General features: G+C 37.6%; 1 protein-coding gene across 11 annotated transcripts in view; it reads right to left on the bottom strand.

The window, feature by feature from the left end:
* Positions 1 to 22733, bottom strand: part of LOC144369406 (uncharacterized) — a 102417-nt gene that overhangs the window by 75987 nt on the left and 3697 nt on the right. Inside the window, exon 2 of one of the 11 annotated variants that reach the window (XM_078029371.1) lies at positions 22617 to 22665. The exons of 9 other annotated variants lie outside the window; for them this stretch is intronic. The gene's annotated coding sequence lies outside the window, so the exon portion shown is untranslated. Of the gene's footprint in view, positions 1 to 12723; positions 16127 to 22616; positions 22666 to 22733 lie in introns of those variants that run through there. One more of the 11 variants, XM_078029368.1, reaches the window with a different exon arrangement.

Here is a 22733-nt window from a genome sequence, read left to right as displayed (position 1 = left end):
CAATTTTTTTTTTCACAGAGAAAACTTTGTTAAAAATTATTTGCAAGTCAGCTGAACTATACAGTGTGCTTAGTGAAGTAATAAAAACTGAAGGATATTGAGGCCAATATGTTCAATTCAAAGCATTCTCTTTATTATGTGTTAATATGAATGCTAGTCCATAACAATAGCAATTGTTCCTTTATGAGGTATGATGGCTATTGAGGGGAAAAAATCTATAAAATCAAGAATTCTTGAACTATGAATTGAAGTCACAGGGCTCTTGCAAGACAAGAAACAAATTCTGGTAGATGTGAAATGGATTGTCAGTCTTGTTTCTCTGTTTGATGTCTTATTAATGAGGATAATACTTTCATGCAAGGAAGGAAAGGAGTGTGTTCTTCAATGGTATTAAGATCAAAGAACAAACACAAAACTTAGAAGCATCAAACTCCAGAATTTCTACATTCTGTGATGACAATAGTTGTCAATGAGATAGATGATGATCCTAATATAGCACACCTGAGAAAAGTTATTGCCAATATCTTATGCATTTTATGAAATGTTTGAGATTTTCCCATAAAAAGAAGACTCATACATAGACAACTCATGAATACAGGATTCATTTTTAATTTAAATATGATTTAAATATTCATTGTAGTGAAGAAATGGGAGAGCTGGGTTAGACCACAGAGACAAAGATTTGCTTAGGCCTGAATTGTCCAGCATGGCTGTCCAGATTATATGGTCTATGTATGAACTGGAGCACCGCCCAGGCAAAACCTTTCACTATGAGTTGTCCCCCAAAAGCTCATGTGGGAGACAACGGAGGAAGATTTAGAGATGAACTCATTAGGTTATGAGAGCCTTGGCCCAATCATTGAATTAATCTCAAAAGGGATTCACTGAGTGGTAACTATTGACTGATAGGGTATGGCTGGAGGAGGTGAATCATTCAGGACATGTCTTTGATCTATATTTTGTGAGATGAGCTTAATCTCTCTGTCTTTCTTGGTGTGATGTCTTGAGCTGCTTTCCTTCACCATATATATCCTTTCACCATGATGTTCTGCCTGGCCTTGAACCCCAGCCATCTATGGACCAAGACCTCTGGAACCATGAGTCCCCAAGTAAATGTTTCCAAGTAAATTGTTCTTGTCTGGTCTTTTTGGTCTCAGCAGTGAAAAAGCTGACTGAAATACTCAAGAAAGAGGGAAGAGGAACAAGCAACAGGGATAGGCTTGGAGTTTGCAGTTCAGGAGAGCTGAACAGATAACTCCTGGGCAATACATAGTTCAATAAGACTTTACTCAAGACGGCTAAGTTTATGCTGCTTGCTCTGATTTATCCAACTGACCCAGGCTATGACCAATGCATCACAAACCCAAGGCCACTATTGAAGATAAATAAAATGTTTGCATGAAATATCGATCTGGAGGAAGAAATTGAAACTCAAATCATAGAAATGCATCTAAAGATTCAGAGGATTGACTAGATTCACTTTTCCTTCCTTTTGCATTATATATTCGTACTTGGTAAGTGTATTTATGGCTACACCCTGACTTGACATCTTAATTTTGTTAGAGGCTTTTCAGTCTCCATACAGATTTACTATGCATAATTATATTTGATTCTCACAATGGTCCCAGGCCAAGAAGTTATTATTGTATTCATTTTACAAACAAAGAAACTCAGAGAGAAGTTCAACAACCTCCCCACACCCCTTTTGAAGTCAGACCCTCAGACTTTCCAACATGACCTACTACATCATGTTGCTTTTTAATGTCCCTTAACTAAAGACAGTGCTCTCTTTTGTTTGTCTTAATAGGAAGCAGCCCAGTGAAACTTAGCCATTTATATTCATTTCTAAAACAAGGAGGTGGCCTCCTGCTAGGTGGAGGTTGAAAGGAAATATAAGGCAGGGTCCCAGGAGTTTGCTGCCCGGGGAATGAAACACATAACACGTGAAACATTTAAAGAACAGTATCAGATATGAACACCATCTTAAAGTGATTAACTATGGAACCTAAAAGTCAGCTGAGACCTCCCTGCCATTTGGGGATCAATTTTTTTTTTCTACTCTACAGTAGAAAGACTTTTTAAAAATATATACCCATGAGAAGAAAAAAAATGCTTAGGATGAGAGATTTAGTTAACGGGGAAGAAGGATTGAAAAAAAAAAGTACAAAAGAAAGCTCCCTATTCAGATGACAGCACAGAGACAGGCATAAAATTCAGGCTTAACTCTTTGCTCAATCTAGCAAGAGAAACCTTGTATCCTCTCCTGACTTGGTTTCCCCATCATGGATCTCCCCCTCTGTGGGAATAAATAACTTTCTTTTCTTTATTGGTTGTTCAAAACATTACAAAGCTCATGACATATCATCTTTCATACATTTGATTCAAGTGAGTTATGAACTCCCATTTTTACCCCAAATACAAATTGCAGAAGCACATCAGTTACACATTCACAATTTTTACATAATGCCATATTAGTGACTGTTGTATTCTGCTGCCTTTCCTATCCCCTACTATCCCCCCTCCCCTCCCCTCCCATCTTCCCTCTCTACCTCATCTGTTGTTGTTCAGTTCTCTCTCTTGTTCCCCCCTTGCCCCTCATAACGTCTTATATGTGATTTCGTATAACGTTGAGGGTTTCCCTCCATTTCCATGCAATTTTCCTTCTCTCTCCCTTTCCCTGGAATAAATAACTTTCCATGTGGTTTCATTATTTCATGATCTGTCTTCTAGATTTGTAAAAATATGACATTTTATTTTTTTAGCAACTGATAGGTAGATTCCTTTTCACAGGGGAAAATACTCATCAGGACCCCTAGAGCAGGTAAGTCTCTGGGTGGGTGATGTGGACTGATGTCAACAGCAAGCAATGCAGGAGTGGAATTGGGATTGGGATAATTTGCTCCTTAGTGGAGGGTAGGAGTTGAGCAGAATGCAGAGTGCTATGTCACATGATCCCCATCTGTGACATCCTTAACTTCCTGAGATGATTGAGGAAAAGGGACCAAAAATCTCCAAGTTTCCTGAGAACAGCATTTGTGAATGCAAAAGCAAGCCCAACCATGTTTCATCAGAAAGTTTGATCCCCAAATGGCAGGGAAGTCTCAGCTGACTTTTAGGTTCCATAGTTAATCACTTTAAGATGGTTTCATATCTGAGTGGCATGCAATTGTTTGATACTCTCATTTTTAAACTTTGGGGGAGGTTTACCAGGTGTCCTTTTGGTCTCCTCAGGACACCATGATCCCTGCATTGCTCTAAAGACAGTTTCTGAAATGCTGGCCTTTGAAGGCTCTCCATGTGGTCTGTGGGTTGCCCGCATGCACTGGGTCGGTTGTGTTTGAAGAATATTTTCTATTGGAGGTTCGAATTCTCCACAAAAAGGCACAGAAATAGATACTTGAAAATTACAACCACAGAGATGATCATGTGCTAGGCAAACACTTCAGATGGTTGTAGGGTGTGTGTGTTCTGTGGTTGCAAGCAAAAGCTTTGAGGTGGGTGGTCCAAGAGATTCCTTTAGTGTGGTTCACAGTCTGAAATCTCATTTGGAATGATGTTAGGCCGAGTACTTGTAGGGCAATAAGAAATCAGACCATGTCTCTTGAAAATCTTTAAAACAGGTATTTATAATCAATATTTCAACTGACCCTAAACTTTTGCAATTTCATTACTGACCATAATGGAGGGATATCTCAGCCACATCACCCTCATGACCAATTTTGTTTCTGGTAGTATAAATAACAGCTCAGTTTTGAAGTTTAATGCTGAATCATATTTTAGGAGATGGTTTGGGAAGAGATGGGGTAGGAAATCTATTCTCAGAATCTTTTGAAAATCTTCACTAATTTTTATCTTAGTACCTGTTTTCTAATTTAACATAAAAAGTGCTGCTCCATCTATTGGTTCAAAACCATGACAAGAACATATATTATTCAGGTTTCAAGAATTCAGTATTGGGATAATTTTATGTAATCCCCCCAAATCATTAAAAATAGGTGTAACAACTAGGATCATGAAAGATAAACATTGAGGACATCTTCAATAAAACTAGATGAGAAGGAATTCCCACAACCCTGGGAGTAGATGAGACTAAACATGAGATAGCAGAGGCCTGAGAAAGCAAATAGCCCAGAAATATTGTATGGGACTCATAATCTATAAATGATCAACAGAACTCACCCCAGAAGGAGAGAAACACACTGTGTAAGGACCTGGGTGAGCCCCGTGAAAAACATCCAGCCAGAAAGGTTCCAACTTATAGGGGAAGGTGGCTGGACTTGAGATTGTCCAGTTGGCCATGAGGATGTGGTAGGCTGAGTATAGTCCTCCAATCATGTCCACATCCTCACCCTGTAAACCTGGGTCAACGCTACCTTACATGGCAAAGGGATTCAGCAGATGCAATCAAATTCAGAATTTGGGAATGAAGCATTTATCCTGGGTTATCCAGGTGGGCCTAATTTAATCCCAATGGTCCTCATAATAGGGATCCAGGAGCATCAGACACCAAAAGGAGATGTGACAGAAGCAATGCTGGAGTGACCCATTTTGAAGATGGGGGAAGAAGTCTTGAGCCAAGAATTCAGGCAGTCTCTAGAAGCTAAAAAAAGGCAGGGAAATGGGTCTCCCCTTGAGTTTCCAGGAAGAAGTGTGACCCTGTGAGGACCTTGATTTTAGCCCAGGGAAGCCCATTTCAAACTCCGACCTCCAGAACTGTAAATGCTAATCTATTTGCATTTCTCAGTCACTATATTTATGTGATTTTTTATAGCAGTAAGAGGAAACTATATTCCCCGAGTTCCCTTTCCAGTATGTTCTGGTTAGAAAACACAGATAAATCTGCCGTGATGTGGGAAGTGAGGGTGAAGCAGGAGCCATTCCTTCTGAAGCTCTTTGGGATGGGAAAAGGTGCCCTTCAGGGTTGGCCTCACTCTCCCCTCTTGCATACTCACTCTTCTTCCAGACCACTGATCCTGGTGACCGTTAGTGGCCCATAGCAGATACTTGGCTGCGAATCCACAGATGAAACAGCTTTCCGTAGGCTCTTAGCCCTAGACCTGGGCTTCCTCATTTAGGAACCCCAGGAGGATTTGTTAGATTCCATCAGTGTTTCTCAAAACGATTTTATTAATCTGAATTAAATAATATTTATGTGTAGAGAGAAGAGCAGGGGTGTTCATCTTTCAGGGGAAAAAATGGTGATTCTCACAAACATGAAAACCTCCTCTGGGAAGAGATGGAAGACAGAGAGGCACCCAGGGGCTTTTCTAAGGTGCTGGAAGAAGTCCTTGCACAGCTATTTGCTTTTTTTTTTTAATTTAAAATGAATATATATTTTCAATATTAATTTTCACGATCTATTTTCTCAATAAAACATTTTTTGAGGTTTTATTCTCCTAACAATCATATGTGACATGCAGGTTTAAGGGATCTGAATTTAAGATTCCACATTCTATAGGGTAGCTGTTCCCACATCATGTATATTAAAAAATTAAGATTTCCAGACCCCACCAAGGCTACAAATCAGAAAGTCCAGTGTCAATCTGAAGGTCAGGGTCACTTTGCCCAGGTCATTTTCTATCTAGATGTATTTCCTGGAAGAAGCGCCCATCCTGCTGCAGGAATCATCCTGAGCATCCAGTGGCCCCCTGCTGCCCTCTTGTGGCCATTTTTTCTACCCACACTGGGCAGAATATGTCCCTAAAAGGAGTAAGAGTGGATTCTGGAATCAGTGGTCTGCCTAGGTTTGGTGATGGCTCTGAGGACTTGACTAGTTGGGCTGTATACCATGATACCTAGAACCCACTAGCCTGTCTATCATTTTTGTTGAAGTCCTAAGTTCCCTAGACTTGTTTACTTTCCTGAAAGCTATCTGTGTTTTTCTCCTGGCAGTGAAAATGTCTTAGACCCATAAACCTCTCTTCCCTGCTCTAACCCCCTGATTCTGGTCCTCTCTGCTCATGGAGATCCCCAGACTCTGCATTCTGCCTCCCCTTCTGGACCCTCCATCTATAGATTCTGTCCCTATATCATCAGGTCTCCGGTTCTGCTTGAACAAATATCTGTGGTCTAACCAGACTCAGGGTCTCTCCTGAAGGATTCTATCCAGTCCTATGACTCCATCAGACCAGGGCTGTTGTGAGAGTAAGAATCAAAAGCTGCAGAGAAATATAGCCCTGAGATAGAAGACTGCTCTGAGGCCAGGACCTTGTTGGACATGCGCAGCTCCTGCTACTCATCGCCATACCCACGTCCAACACCCTGACCTAATATCTCCTCCTTTTTCTTATTCCTCCTCCTCCATCTCTCAGAGTTTCTGATCCTGATAATATGCTCAGAATGGGCAGGTACACACACACACACAAAAAAAAAATTTGGAGTAACTTAAAGGCATCTAGGCCAGATCCCATGGGCAGATTCCATGTGTGTGGATTTCCTATTCATTCATCTTCCACTGTCCCCAACCCAGATGCTGTGTGAATTCTGAATTTAGACCCTGCTGTTATGCATGCTACTGACCTCTCTTGAGTAAACAAACACCTGTTTCTTCCTTAAGACGTTATAACCCACACAGTGGAGGGAAGTGTAGTGTGATGATTAAAAACATGATTTTGGAATAAAAATTGGTACCGCCCATGTCCCGTGCAGGTGGTGGAATTGGGATCCCTCTGCATGGTGTGGACTGGTGAAGAAAAGACCATGCGGACAGGGAAGTAAATTTTTTCACAAAGCAGGGGTGAGACAGCTCTGCGACCTTAAGGGTCCTGCTTTCACGCAGGAATTCGAGAGAGCAAGAGAAAGCACGTGCATCCGGAATCCCTTTATTTATAGGGAAATTAACAAGGATTTTTGATAGAATATTCTTCACCAAATAAGGTAGGGGATGGGCTTGTCAAACCCCAATAAGAAATACCTAGGTCCTCAGCTAGGACAAAGCAAACTTCTTTGCCGATTGAAGCTGAAGGTCACCTGCATCACGCAGCCCAGACAGCGTGCAAAGCCACACTAACACCTTCTTGGCTCAAGGTGGAGAGAGAATGTTTAGTATAGCTCATGGGTGGCCCCCCACAAATCAGGTTGACATCTTTGCTTGCTTATTGTATGCTGGTGGCCTTGGGCTGCTTATTGTTGTCTCTAAATTTCTATTTCCTCATCTATAAAGTAGGGATGATAACATTTCAATCAAAGTTTGTGGCAATTACCACCTGAGGCAGAGATAAAAACCATGCTTATCACATTTCATATAAATACAAGCAAATAATAAATACTACTATTATTCATTGTTAAGTTCAGACTTGGTGGGGCTCAAAGGACTACAGCTCAGGGGGCAGAGTCATTTAGAACCCTGGGCAGCTCCTATTGCCCAAAGGTTCGTTTCCTAACAGCCATCTCCCAGAATCCTCTAGGGGATGCTTCAGTTTGCTACTACTGGAACTTCCTTCTCCTTCAACTCCACCATGATTCTGGCCCACAGGATGGAATCTTTGACCTGTAGCCCAGAGATCTCACTGCCCATCCTGTTGACCTGCTCCCTGCTCTGTTGGGAGTATTCACACCCTTTTTCTTTATCTGCTGCCTTTCTTCCTTTCTCTTCTGTCATTTCCGCCCCATTTACAGTTTTTACCACAAGGAACAGGACACTGTCTCACCCATGTCCTTTGATGGTCTCTCAGACCTGAACACCAGAAAGCTCTTCATATTCTAATCAGAAGTCACATCATCACCTGATTTAAATACAAGAGTTGAATCCCTCAAAGAACCTGCAGAGTCAAGGGTAACAGAAGATGCCACCCCAAAATGTCCCCCTTGAAATAAGGACTATTTTGAGTTGAAGACAATTAAGAAGTGAACAGAAGAAAAACTCTATCCTCCTGCTTTCTAACAGAAAGGAAAGGACAATTCTCAATCTCTGAGACCCTTGAGACCCTCACGACCCTGACCTCTACACTCTAGACCAAAGGATTCTATAGAACCAACCTTACTAACTGGCTCTTATTCGCCACTAGTGTCCCACATATTAACCTTCTCACAATCTGCTGCCTCTGGAAGCCCTTTGCCTCATCACTTCTCTCAAAGCTCATTGTTTTCAGTATGATGCAGTATTGGCCTGAGTTCTAGACAGCACTTCCAGTTCCCTCAAATCAACCCTTTGGGTCACTCCTGTATCCGGTAAACTTCTGCTTTCTCTTATTAATCTCTATTTTGTTACTCTAATTTATAGGGCTCTAGATTGGGTAGAAGAAAATAATTTTTTTCTTCACCTACAAAAGCAACTTGGGAGCTAGGGGGAAAGAACAAAGAAACCTTTGGCATGGAGACCTCTGTGCACAAAAGCAGCACCCTTCCGGAGCCTCTGCTCCTGCCCTGAGCCTTATTTTCCTTGCTCTTGTCTTTCTTGCTCCTGTATTCAAGCCTTCATGGTGAGGAGCTCCCATTTCCTCTTGGGTTTTCTACTAAGCTTAGCATGTCAGTCTTGGGTAGAATTCAAACCCTAAACAACTTTTGTCTGATTCATTGGAAAAGTTTCCTTAAATCTTCTTTCTCTTCTCTAGGACATGGAGCCTGAAGTGTCAATGAGAGTACTGTGAGCACACTTCCCTCACATTTAACCATAAACTCTGTATTCACAGTAGACATTAGGGGAAATGAAACTCTATGATAACCATAAATCCTTAGTTATAGACCCAACTCTGCACTCTCTGGTTTTATGACTTTGGTAAGTTCTTGCCCGTCTCTGGATTCCTGGTTTACTAAAGGAGAGAGGTAAGTTGGATGGTCTAACAGGCCTCTTCCATCTCTGATGGGTCAACATCAGTTTCACCAGTGTATAGGAAAGTCAGGTTTGATCTTTTTGTGTTGCTGCCTTTATGGAGAAGTTCCAATCGTTCAGACAACACATCTGTCTGTTTTATCCCTCGATATAACTTCAAAGTAGGTCTTCGACTCACCTAAGAGTATTCCCATGAAGTGACTTGCTTCAGGTCACAAAGTAAATGAATTTCATAGACCAAAAGAGCAACATGGGTCTTCCTTCCAGAACTCTTCCATCAAGACAGCAGAATACTAAAACCAATGGTGCCAATCCCTACCACTAACATTATTATTAACATTATTAGTATTATTATTAGCATTAGTTAATATTAAAGTGATTGATGGCTCTATGCCAGTGGTTCCTGTGTGAGCAAACCAAAACTCAATTCAATGCAAATAATAAGATGAATCAGAAACCACCATGAACCTCTAACTAGGGACTTTCTGCTGTATCATAACTAAGTAAGTCAAAAACCAAGCAGCAGTCCATCAAGAAATTTCCTTATCTTGCTTCTGCATTCAGCATATGAAGGCCTGCTGCTCTCACTGCTTAATCAGAGCTCTTTGAACCTCTTCTGGTTTTGAGTGTTTCCCAATTCACAAACCCTTTCATACTCAAATTAACTCTGTTAAGTTTATTTTGCCTAAAGTTTTTCTTTTAACAACATGCTTTCAGCCAAGTAAAACTTCATTTTAACTTAAATTTTAAAAGAAGGCATGTTTAAACATAAACCATCACCATTTAAAACTTTCATGAAAAAAATATACTTGGAATTGGTGAAACCATATCTATCAGCTTCTTCTTCCCATGGTTTTTTTTTTTTTTTTTAAACTAGAGACTTTAGTTTAACGCATGACCCACGTTCCATGTGAGGTTTGGTGGTGGTGCTGAGTCAACATAGGGGTAGTTAATATTCAGCAGATTTTTATTTCAGAAGCTGTATGCTTTATATGCAAAGTTCACTGGCAAAAACTAAAGCTGGCTCAGCCTGAGTATTAAAACCTATCAAGTCCCAAGTTTTCAATTATATATAGAATGATGAGGCATAATTTAAATCCCTCAAGTCAGTAAGGCTCCCAGGAGGGACAGCCACTGAAAACAAACCTCTTTCTCAAGGCATCATTATCTTATCTCCTACTTTGCTCCCTTATCTAAGAAATGAGGATCAAATAGCATTTTTACTGTTGGAAGCACTATCATAATCACAACTTGCATGCAACTTTGGAAAAATCAATTGGGGATTTTGCAAGAGTTCATGGTTAGGAAATTTTTTGTTAGATGTTTATGCTTAATAGTATCACCATAATTTTTATGAATAGGGCCTACTTTTCTCAGAAAGTTCTTTATACCCCACCCAGGGAAGCAAGAGTTCCTCAAGCCCCTATGGATGGGTTTGGGGAGTGAAGGTGTCAAAAAGCCTTAACAACAGAGACCATGAAAAGATATGTGGTTGAGACCAGAAAAAAAAAAAGAGAAAAAATAAAATGCTAGACCTTGAAAGAGAAGGCCATAGAAATGACCACAGGTATTAGGGGAGCATAAACCTTGTAAGGGTCTGGCGAAGCGTTGGAGAAAGAGACCACACAAGAGACTGGCTTCATGCAATTGGCAGGAGGGAGTTTATTGAACCAGCATGCTGGGGCTCAAGGCTCACTCAGGAAGGGAGAGCAGCCCAGAGCCCAGAGCAGAGGTCAAGCAGAGCTTAAGTACACTTTTTGGGGAGGGCGGGGGGCTTTGCATACATCAGAACAAATCATCATGAGGCGCGGGAAAATTGAACAACAACTCTGAGACATGATTAGTACATTCATTGGCGGGAACAGTCTGGGCAGGGATGATTGGTCACTCCTAAGCGGGGTACACATTCAAACTGATTGGTTTTAGGGCCTCAAGGACTACGTGACATACTACACAGAGTCCCAGGTTATTAGACAACCAGTGGAAACAGTAGAAATATTTACTGGGCAGTTCCAGTATTGTCCTAACAGCTACAGGGATTACAGGTTCTGGGGGTAGCAGAGGAATTTTAACAATACCTAGTCTTTCACTTTTTAACTCAGGCCCTGCAGCTTGGAAACTTTACAATGCCTGGTCTTTTACACTTTAACTCAGGCTTTGCAGTTTAGAATCAGCTTAGAAATTTTACCTTTACAACCTAAAGACAGAACTGGAGGTGAGAGTTGGGAGTAAAAACATACTCCCATCTTGGGAAGCAAGTGGGGAAAAACACACAGCCACACCATCTATAACCTACCTGAGAGCTCAGCTCACTCCTAGGGATAAGGAAAGACAGTGAATGGGGAGGAGAGGAGTCCCAAATTCGACTGACTGGTTACCCAATACTGATAGACAGTCTCTCTCCATTCTCCATCACCTCTTCTTCCTTATTGCAGTGTCCTGAGCTTCTTTCCTCCTCCACACCCTTCCACCATGATGTTCTGCCTCACCTTGGGCCCAGAGAAATGGAGTTGGCCATTTATGAACTGAGATCTCTGAAACCATGAGCACCAAATAAACTTTTCCTACTCTAAAATTGGTTTTGTTAGGTCTTTTGGTCACAATAGCAAAAAAAAAAAAAAAAAAAAAAGCTGGCTAAAACATCCCTAAAAGCTAAGGTGGATGTCAACATTCTTTATATCAAATCTTATCCAGAAGCATAATAATTTTGATTTGACAAAAATCAGGGTTTTTTTCCTTAATATTATGGAGACCAAAATATGGCATCAAAATATACTTTTAGTGTGAGAATTGTTTGAGCTGAAAGCAATTAAGAAGCAGATGCAGGAGAGCTCTCTGCCCTTGTCTCTTCCCTCACAAGAATGTCATTGCCTCTGGGGATAGACTTGCACCAAAATCTTTTATGTAATGTAAACATAATCTTTTTCCTTTTACTCACTAAAGGCCCCAACAGTCATACCATGGAATATATTTATATTAAAATCTTCATTAAAAACATCAGGAAGGTATATTTCAATGACTGGTGTCCAATAGTATGTGATTTCAGGGATCATGATATCTTTCTTATTCCTAAAATTCCTCTTTAATGCATATTTTCCACAGTACAACTTTTGGGGCCTTCAATGATAAAAGGAAAAAGATTATGTTTATACATTATGCACTATAGACACATTGGGCCTGATAATTCTTTGTTGATGAGGGGCTTTCCTGGGTCTTGAAAAAAATGCCATTGCCCTGAGAGTAAGAACTTTGTATGCCTTGTTCTCCACTATAGTTCCAGACCCCAGAATAATGCCTGGCACATAGGAGGTGCTCAGTGGATACTTAGATATAACTTAGTTTAAAAAACATACAGCCTTTGGTCATAGACTTGCACCAAAATCTTTTACATAATGTAAACATTCATTCATTTATTCAACAATTAATTATTCCATAGATACCATGCACAAGAGTCAGTAATGAGTATCAATAACATAACTGTGGAGAATCAGACTCAGACCTCATAGTGTGGACCCAGAAGGAAAAATAGACACAAGTGCCACGTGGAAAATCAGCACAGTGATGTAGGAAGGACAGGGACAGAGGGAGGCAAAAGAATGGCTACAGAGGATTGGTCAACTTGTTTTAGAGGGTCAGCTTTCAGTGGGTCAGAGTACTGTAGGGGGCAAAGGATACAAAAAAGGAAGACTGGGGAACTGTAAACATGCACCTGGCAAGCTGGGAAAGTTTGGTGTGTTTTTATAAGATGGATATTTAATTCCAACATATCAAGTGTGTGAAATGTTTCCTTGGTATACAATCTTCACATTTAATTAAAAATCTTGTAGAGTTCAAAATTAAATATTGTCAAAAAAATGAAAGAAAAGCAATCACATACGTTGTGATTTCAGAGGATGCTCACTCCCCTCTAGAAGACCAAGAGGAAACCAAAGTAAGGGATTTGTGTGGTTTACCTTTTGGAGGAAAAGGAGTTCATGCTGAATATAGTTGGTTCCAGCTGTCAGACAGAAGCACACAGCTAAATGGGGGCCAAGGTCCATAGCAATTCAGATGTGATATGCCTTGGTTGTCTCTGGAGGTAACAGGGAGTGAGGTTGAGGATTTAAAGACAGCTACACTAACTATATTGTCACACTAACATTTACAAAAATGTTTTGAACTAAATTAATGACTTGATTTCAGCTCCATTTAAGGTGTTGTTTTTTTTTTTCCCCTCACCAAACTTGCCATAATTTCCTTTGCTCGTCTACAGTTCAGTGAGCTTAAAGAAAGCAAAGGGCAGAATTAATCCTCTGACAGCTGAAACAAGACAAAGTTATTAAGTACTACAATGTGTTAAGTAAAGGACAATTCCCCCCAAAGATAAGGGAAAATGTTTAAATTTTAGAGTTCAGAAAATTATGCAATGGATTAGATAAATCCTTGCTTCATTTTATGGTCTTTCCAAAATCTTTTTCTGGCCTTAAATCACATCTAGATTCAGAAAGAACAAATATTGACTAGAGTTTTTGTGGTTTTTTTTTCTTTTTGGGGTGTGTGTGTGTGTGTGTGTGTGTGTGTGTGTGTGTGTGTACTAGGGATTAAACCCTGAGGCACTCTACCACTGAGCTATATCCATGTCCCTTTTTGCTTTTTATCTTTGAGACACAATCTTACTAAGTTGCTTAGGCTAGCCTCTAATTCACAACCTCCTGCCTCAACCTTCCCAAGTAGTTGGTATTACAGATGTGCGACCAGCTGTTAGATTTCTTTCTTTTATTTTTTTTTTTTTGGATGGGAAAATTAATAATGTTTAATCTAAACTAAAATATCTCCTCAAGAAGGAAAATTGCATAGATAAAAACATTTGTTGTGAATTGTATTTTTTTCATTTTTTTAACTGACACATCTACTTGTAATGGAGTACAGTGTGGTATTTCAATACACGTGTACATTGTGTAATGATCAGATCAGGATAACTGACATGCATATCATTTTGAATATTTATTATGTATTTGGGTTAGAAACGTTCAAAATCTTCTCTACTGTTTTGAAATATTCAGTTAAATGTGTCAAGCATAGTTAGCCTACTGTGCTACACAGAACATAGAAGTTACCGCTCCTATCCAACTATACCCCTGTACCCTTTAGCTATGCTCTATTAATTACCTTTTCCCCATTCTTAGCTTCTGGCAGTCACTATTCTACTCTCTACTACTTCAATGAGATCAACATTTTAGCTTTCACAAGTAAGTGAAAACATGCAGTATTTGTCTTTTTCTGTCTGACTTATTTCACTTAACATAATGTTCTTCAAGTTAATCTACATTGATGCCACTGACAGAATTTCATTTTTTTTAATGGCTGAATATTACCTTGTATATAAGTACCACACTTGCTTTATGCATCCATCCATGCATGCAAGGTTGATTCCATATCTTGGCTGTTATTAATAGTGCTGCAATAAACACAGGAGTATAGATATCTCTTCCACATACTGATTTTCTTTCCTTAAAATGGCTGAATTTTATGGCATATAACTTATTCCTTAACAAAGTTGTTTTTTATTTAAAGGATGTTTAAAAATGAAAAACCCAAACAAAAAGTTATTCACCCACACAAAAATGAATATCCACAATAGCATTATTTATGAGAACCAAAAGGCAGAAATAACCCAAATATTCATTAACTGATGATAGATAAATGTGTTACACCCACACAATAGAATATTATTTGGCAATAAGTTGAAATAAAGTACAGATACATGACTGAATCTGTTGTAGTGAAATAGATAACCAACTATAATTTTTCCTTTAAGGCTAATCACATCACTATTTTATGAATAATTCCTCTATTTCTCATTAATTTCTAATGATATATGTCATTAGAAATATATATATATGTGTGTGTGTGTGTGTGTGTATAGATATAGATATAGATAGATAGACAGGTAGATAAAATTGGGTTCTAGTCTCTTCCATTATTTGCATGATCCCTGCACTGGTTCTGTGTAGTTATATCCTTTTATAATAATTTTAATAATTAGGAGAGCTAGTCAATTTCATGATTGTAATACCGATTTTCTGGTCACTCTTACATGTTTGTTTTTCCATTTGAATATTAAAATCATTTGGTCAAGTACTTGAAAGTGGCCTGCTTGGGGTTAAAAATTTGTGGATTAATATAAGAAAACATAGCATCTTAAAACAGTGAATCTTTGTGTGCAAGGACACAGTGTGCCTTTTCAGTTATTACAGTCTTCTTTCATGTTTCTCAATAGGGATCTGGAGCCAGATTGCTCAAATCTCCACCCAAGCACTTCCTTACCATGTGACTTTGCACAGATTACATAACCTTTAATCAGCTATTTTTTCAGCTCTAAGATGGAACTAATAGAATTTACAACAGTACTGACAACAAGTTGCTTATGGAAATCACTTTTTAAAAATACCCGACTAATTGTAATCAATGTTATTATAATAAAGGAAATGTACATAACCATAAGCAATGGCTAACAATCAACAAAAAGCTGTGGTTGAGCTTTAGATATTGTACAACATTTGGAGGGCACAATTTTGAACATCTATCCTAGTTTATAAAAACATTACTTACACATTTAAAGAATCTGTCAATATCCTCCAACACAGATCACTAAGAACACACCTGTACTTCACTTGGAGGTGTCTTGAGAGGAGGGTATTAGAATGCAGTATTTGAGATTTGGTTAGAATATTTTAGAGATTGTCTATAGAATTCTCTTAAATTGTGTGCTTTCAGAAAGAGGGAGCAATTCCACAACTGCATATCTCAATAAATTTTATGTGTAGGTAGGGCAGACAACAGTTAGGAAAAGTTACAACTGGTAAGGAATTAACACTCACCCAACAAGGGAGGTGGGCATTTGCTATTTTGTGTTGTAGTGTCCTTGTCTAAATTGGATATTCTGTGAGATGCTTATGGAAAATGTAAAGATTACCTGCCAGCATCTGGTCAGTTTATTAAGGTCTACTGCTTCAGATCTGTTCCTAGATGACAGAGAGTGATTTTATTTCTCTTTTTCATAATATTCTTACAATGAGCCATTTTTTTTCTCTGAAGATAACTTTGATTTCTATTAGTTCAGAAGCTACTTGAATATCCTCACAATAAAATACTGAGTCTATAAAAAAATGAGGCTGACATGAAATGACATCTCTAATATATAAAGTGAAAAAAGATGCAAAATATGTATATTTTAAGTGGTATGTTTAACACATCCCTCTGGGAAGATGCAAAAATATTTCATATCATAAATCTTATCAACAGTGTTGATTTTTAGAGTTTGAGATGGTGTAGAGAGGATGGAACACTTTAACTCAATATACTTTGAAATAACTCTAAATATTGAATTATTTTATTAATAAAATATTTTTGAATTGTGATGCAAATAGGCTTGTCTTTAATATTCAGTAATGTTTTTCTTCTTGATTCAAAATGCAAGCAATCCCAGAACTTGCTCATTAGCCTTATTATATTGTAAAACTAGATTAATTTAATTTATTAAATAAATAAATCATGCTCCTCCAGGGACCTGTTATGATTCAGGTAACAGTTCCCAGAAATGCCTGCTGAGAAATAATTTCTCTCATCTTTCCTTTGGGTATAATTAGCACAGGATTTTCCTGCACATATCATTCTCATTCTTTCAACTGAGAAGGTAGGTTTCTCAGCACTTCTTGTTTTTAGGAAAGGGCCCATCAATAATCTGAGTAAAAGCAGCAATGATCTGGTTTGGTATCTTTGCTCTTTCTGAGGACTCACAAGCCTTACTTTCTGTTATTCTGCCTACTCAATATCATCCTCTCAGTGCCTTGCTTCCAATTCTAGTTCTGCTTATGATACAGGTTTCTCTGGCATCCAGTTTGTCATGTTTCAGATGGCTTTTGCATAATACCATGACAAATCAAATAAAATATTTATTATCATGAGTACTTTGATGTAAACACACATGTAGACATGGTGGGAAGCCTCTGTATCATTTTTTGTAATCCCTTTTTCACCTAGATTTTCTTTCTCTACATTTTGCTTCTTTCTACCACAATTCTCAATAATTATTCCCCATGTGATTTACTTCAGTGATCTGATGATTTCAGAAAATCAGAATATCAGTCTTAAACCACTCATTTCCAACTGTTCTGGATGGATAAACACCACCTCCCCCACCAACACACACACACAAACCACAAAGAGACTTGTTCCTTTGAGCTGTAATCTTGAGAATGCTTTCTCAGTGATTCACATAATAAATGCAGACCTTTCTTATCTTAAGTGTAAGTTCAAAGGCTGTCAAACTTTATTATTCTTTTATTCTTGAAAAATACTTCAAGACTCTTACTTTTTGTGATAATAATTATTAGAAATTGAGGCAATACTTTGGAAAGCAAATTTGCAATTGCTCAAGTGTTTTGAACCTGCAAACTTAAAAGTTCCTTGTCAGGGGTCCCAAACTTTCATTTGAAAGTGTAAGTGCTCCCACACACATGCAACAGATTTTTTCCCAAGTCACAGTGGTAAAGGTTACAAACACGTCTACCCACTACAAGGCCTCTCACTTCGTGTACAGAACCCCAGGAATATAAGTGCCAAAATGTTTGAAAGTCTAGGGGACTTCCCTGAGCCCTTTCTAACTCCAAGTCTATGAATTTACATACACTATAGAATCTTAAAGCATAGATGGGAACAAACTGCATCTCCCATAAAAGCAGTGGACTGAACATAATTGGAGGTAAATTGAAATGCATGCTAAACAAAGATGGAAATGAAAATGCATAAGTTCAAAACTTTGAAGACATTTCACAAAAACTTGGCATCTCTACAAGCAACCAGTGTTTTTCTAATTATTTATTAATAAAGGATAACATTTTTATTCTTTAATATTTTAAAAGTTTTATTTTCCAAGTTAAATAAATAATGCACAATGAGGAAACTGAAACTGAACTTCTTATTTTGTGCATTAAAAATTAATTAGCAGTGTCTTACCTTTCTGGGCCCTCACTGTCTGAGCCTAAGCTTGCTACCTTGAACATCAGAAATGAGCATTCTGAATGGTTTAATCCATACTTTACAGCAGAGCCTTATGATTGAGAAGTAGATAGTCCACCTCTTAATACCTCACAATGAGGATTAAATTTCAATGTGAGTTTTTGTGGGGAAATTCAAACCATAACACTCTATTTGGGAGGGAAAAAATTGTTGGAAGAACTCTAATAAAGTTCCAAAATTAGAACTGCATTTGTCCCTTCAACGTGAACTTTTAACTATTTTTTTTATAAAAACGCTAAAAATGAATGAAGAACATATTCAACAGCGAACCCTCCTGATTTCCTTTTTACTTTAGAAATTCATCAGTAGATCACCAACTACACTGTTACATACAATGTTTCTCAAAGAGTGGCCCATGCAGCATCTGTTCGGGACACTCTTGAACTGAAAAATCTTGGGCCCCATCTCATTACTAAGAACCCAAGGCTTGGTGGTCAAAGGAGCTAACAATCAGCAATCAATCCAGTTGGTTTATATGCACAGAAATACCCCATCTTTTAGTTTGCCATCTTGATTACAAATACTCTCTAAAATATTTAGTAGACCTTGCAAAGCAGAACTTGTGACATGAAAACATTTTAAAGTACTGTATACATATTGAGAAATAATTCCAAATACTAGATAATAAATTCTGATGAGAAAAGTTAGCTTAATAAACAGTACTGGCTTTAGTAAAATTTAGATTGCAAATGTGAAGTCAAAAGTTTCTGTTTATTCTTGGAAACTTCATTTCTCCTTTCTCAGCTTCCTTACAATTCCATGTTCTCCAATGAATGGGTCTTCTTCCTCTGTAAGCTATCTTATGCAACATCAGCCAATTAAAAATAAATGTAATCATATAGGCTGGTCACATTTGGGAAACTTGCCAAACCTTCTAGTTGAAAAGTGATGAATGTCAAATACTGAGGTCAAAAAAGAGTAAGATATGGCCCATGCTTTTAAGAAAAATTAGACACTTAGAAATTAAGAACTGCAGCATATTCTTCCAAAACTAAAGCATCATTTAATTATTTAATTATCTGGCCTACCCAAGCATTATCTCATTTTCTAGAAGAATGTACCTGTGTTTATACTATTGACTGTTACTTATGGATTCAGCTTCTCTGAAGTTACATGTTGACTTATAGCTCTATCAGCAACTGGTGGGTAGAGGCCAGGAATGCTACTAAACATTTGACAGCACAGAATCTGCCTTTCAACAAATAATTTTCTGGTTGAAAAAGGTCAAGAGCACTGAGATTGAGAAATGCCGATTCAAAGAGATCAAAGCCTAGTTTGGGAAACCAGGAGACTTTGACCTTTAGTAGTTAGAGCAGCTTTAGTAGTTTCTGTTCAAGGGTAGAACGTCAGGGAGTGAATCCTGAGAGAGGAAACTCTTCAAGCTTTTGGTAGTGAAGGATGTTAGAAACACAAAAGGGGGGCTGGAGATGTGGCTCAAGCCAGGTGCGTGCGGCCCGGGTTGGATCCTCAGCACCACATACAAACGAAGATGTTGTGTCCACCGAAAAAACTAAAAAATAAATAAAATTAAAAAAAAAAAAACACAAAAGGGGAGGCAGCATTACTGGAAGTGTTTTTAGTAAGGATATTTGATGATACTAGAGGATTTTAATTACTAATTCCATTTTTTTCATTTAGATGTTTGATGCCTTGAAACTTTAACCCCAGCCATAGTTGAGAATGTATTCTAATACATTGTATTATTTTATAATTTCTACATCTTCAAAAGGGGAGAAAATATTGCTGCCTATTTGTGATCATATCTCATAATTGCAAACATTTAGAGCAAAGGAAAACGAAAGCATTTTGATGTCTAAAGCTGTATTCTCACAGATAACTATTTTATGAACATCACTGAAACTATTGTACTGTCACTCCATAAAGTCTTACTGCATTTCTGTACATAAATATCCAAATTATTCAAACTAGATTATTAACAGTTTCCCATTTCTTAAATAAGATACTCCTGAGGTTACACTGCTTGTGCTGCAAGAAAGATTTCTTCTTTTTTTTTTAATTTTATTTTTTTATTATTTTTTTTTTGAAAGATTTCTTCTTAACCTCTCTGTTTGAGAAATGGGAGGATTCTGATGCTAAGAGAAATAATGTAAAGTCATTACAAGAAAAGCCCTTGTTCTAAACAAAAATACTAGAACTATGTTGGATCTTTCTCTCTCTTTCTCTCTCTCTCCATATATATAATTAAAGAACATCATTTTATGAACATCATTTAAACTATTGTACTATCACTCCATAAAGTCTTACTGCAATTCTGTATATAAATATCCAAATTATTCAAACTAAATTATTACATATATCCATCTGAAATAGATTAATATATATCCATACATATATGTAGATAGATACATACATAGATAGACATAGATATATAGTTTTATGAGACAGGATTTCTTCTAAAATCATTATAGTGGTGAATTTCAGTTTCTATCTTTTTCTAGATTCATTTCTCCCAATGAGGATCTAAATACATGTCTTAATTATAATGATAGGAATGCAATTTTAGAAAATGCAAAAAGTTTTAACAATGGTTAGTTAATTAATGTGTTTCTATAGCAACATTGAAAGTGGATTTACAGTATAGATTTATTTATATACCAAGAGGCTCTATCTACAAATAATTTCTTAAATTTTAACTAATTTTTGCTTACATGTATTATAACAACAGTTTGTCTGATGAACATTCCATTTTACTTTTAATTTGCTATAAAATTGACCTAGGTTTGTGAAGTTAATGTGTATACTGTCAAGGATGTCCTTGAACATTTTCTCTCAAGATAAAGAAAGAATGAGGGAGGGGCAAAGTTACTCTTTACTCTGCATCTGTTGAATTTCATTTTAGAGTGTATCCAAGGCTGTTCTTTGAACAGACTACCAAAACTCAATGTAAGAATGTGACTTCTGCGATTTCTGAAGAAACTTTGTTCTTGTCTTGAAATGTCACAGAAAAACTGTTGATAACCATTGAGCAAGATTAGTATCAATCAGAGAAGGTACTATATATGCTTTTCTAAAAATGACTGCTTCTTCATCAAACAAAGCCAGAATTTTATAGAAAGTTCCTAACAATTCTATACCTTAATAAGATAGCTGTATTTGTAATAAATTGATTTAACTTTGGACTGCTAAGTAATATTGCATACATATTGTTACTAACTTATCTTTCATATATATCTTTCTAAATTACCATTTTTATTTATTCAGTTTAGGGCAAACCATTTTATCATATTTAAGTGATTACTAATTTCTTGCACTAATCGGTCTTACAGAAATATTCAACAATAAGCATACCCTCATATGTTTTTTATATAAAGCATTTTTCTCTTATAAGGTCCAATTTAGTCATGATAATCTTTTCAGAAAAAAAATCATTTGTAATTTTCTTGTATTTTAGAGATCTCCTAATTTTTTAAACAATTTTCCCCCAAACTCTTTGCCTAGCCTAACTGAATGTGGCGGGCACAGAGTGGCTTAGAAAGCATGGCCCTGAGGATTAAGCCCCATGAGGTAAGTACTCTGAGCTGAAGGTCTGGTTCCTCTTCCAACAGAAGCAGTGAAGGCTGAGTCCTTGGTAGCTGAAGTGGAAGACACAGATATGCGTGTCATGTGAGGGAAATAGTCCCTTTGGGTGCTCCATCAAAGATGGAAAGGGCTGGCTGTGTAGGCGGAGCTTGCTGGGAGTGGCGAAAGGTTTTCAGACTCAGTTGTTTACTAATTGCCTCTAAAACTGGTTCACTGCTTGGTGTGGGGCTCGTTTTTTTCAGCTCTCAAAGCCTCCATTTCCTTACCAGTCATGTTATTCTCCTCATTGGACTATTGAGAAGATGGAGTAGGATGATTCATATAGATGAAGTAGGAGAAGTGGGAATAAGACTCAGATGTTCTTGCTAAGGCTGTTGCTACTGTTGTTTGCAGGCCTGACTGTGGCTTCAGTTACACCTGATTGGCTCCTACTCTTCCCTGGTTCTTTGCCTGTACATTCAGCCTGTGGACACCTTACCACCACCACATCTCTTTGAAACTCTCTCAATAGAGAGGTTATGCTGTTCTAATTAATTTTAAAAATAATTTCCTCACCCGTTTAGCAATAAAGTAGTTCCTTAATCCCTGCTTTGAGATAAGTTAGGTTAATTTTGCTGTTTTGAGGTAGGAGTTTGTGGTTACATAGTGGTGCTAATTATATTCACGGTTCATCCCTCAGCTTACAAATTAAGAAATTTGGGCTATAAATTTAAAATCTGAAAGGCAAAACAAATAAATAAATCACCCTGGAATGTAAGTTGTATTATGCGACCATTACCAATCCTTAAGCTTTAAAGTAAAACTTATATCAAATTTCTAACAAAAAGAAAACTATCTTCTCAAGGAAATGGAGAAAAAAACTTTGGATTGCCTTCAAACTAAACAATTCATTTTCCCTTAATCTGTTCACTTGGTCATTTGATAGGTGATTAAAGGATTTAGAAATAAACAAGGACTTATAATACAGAAAGTTAACTATATGGTATATTGGGAGCTGTTGGAGGGCAAAACTAACTTAATTGCCTCCTGGAAATAGAACTATTCAGATACAACCCCAGAAACAAAAACATAACAAAGCAAAATGCAAATCGTTGACACATTACTACTACCTAAAGGACTATGAATTTTCTAAGTGTTTTTCCCTCAAGAGTATATATTACTTTCAAAGAAATGTTTTCAAATATTTACCTACTACAAAGAGAATACAGGTTGTGCCAAGCGCTGGGAAGATAAAGTTAAATATTACCTCCTTCCTTGCCTTGAAGATGGGCACAGTGTCATGGACATAGTAGTCACTGGTGAGCAGAAATTACACAGTGTACGTGAGGCAGGCTGAAGAACAGTATATGTGGGGGCGTTGCAT

The sequence above is a fragment of the Ictidomys tridecemlineatus genome, chromosome 12 (assembly GCF_052094955.1).
Source record: "Ictidomys tridecemlineatus isolate mIctTri1 chromosome 12, mIctTri1.hap1, whole genome shotgun sequence".
Taxonomy (NCBI): Eukaryota; Metazoa; Chordata; class Mammalia; order Rodentia; family Sciuridae; genus Ictidomys; species Ictidomys tridecemlineatus.
The sequence above is the reverse complement of the archived record's forward strand: the minus strand, read 5'-3'. Positions and strand labels throughout refer to the sequence as shown.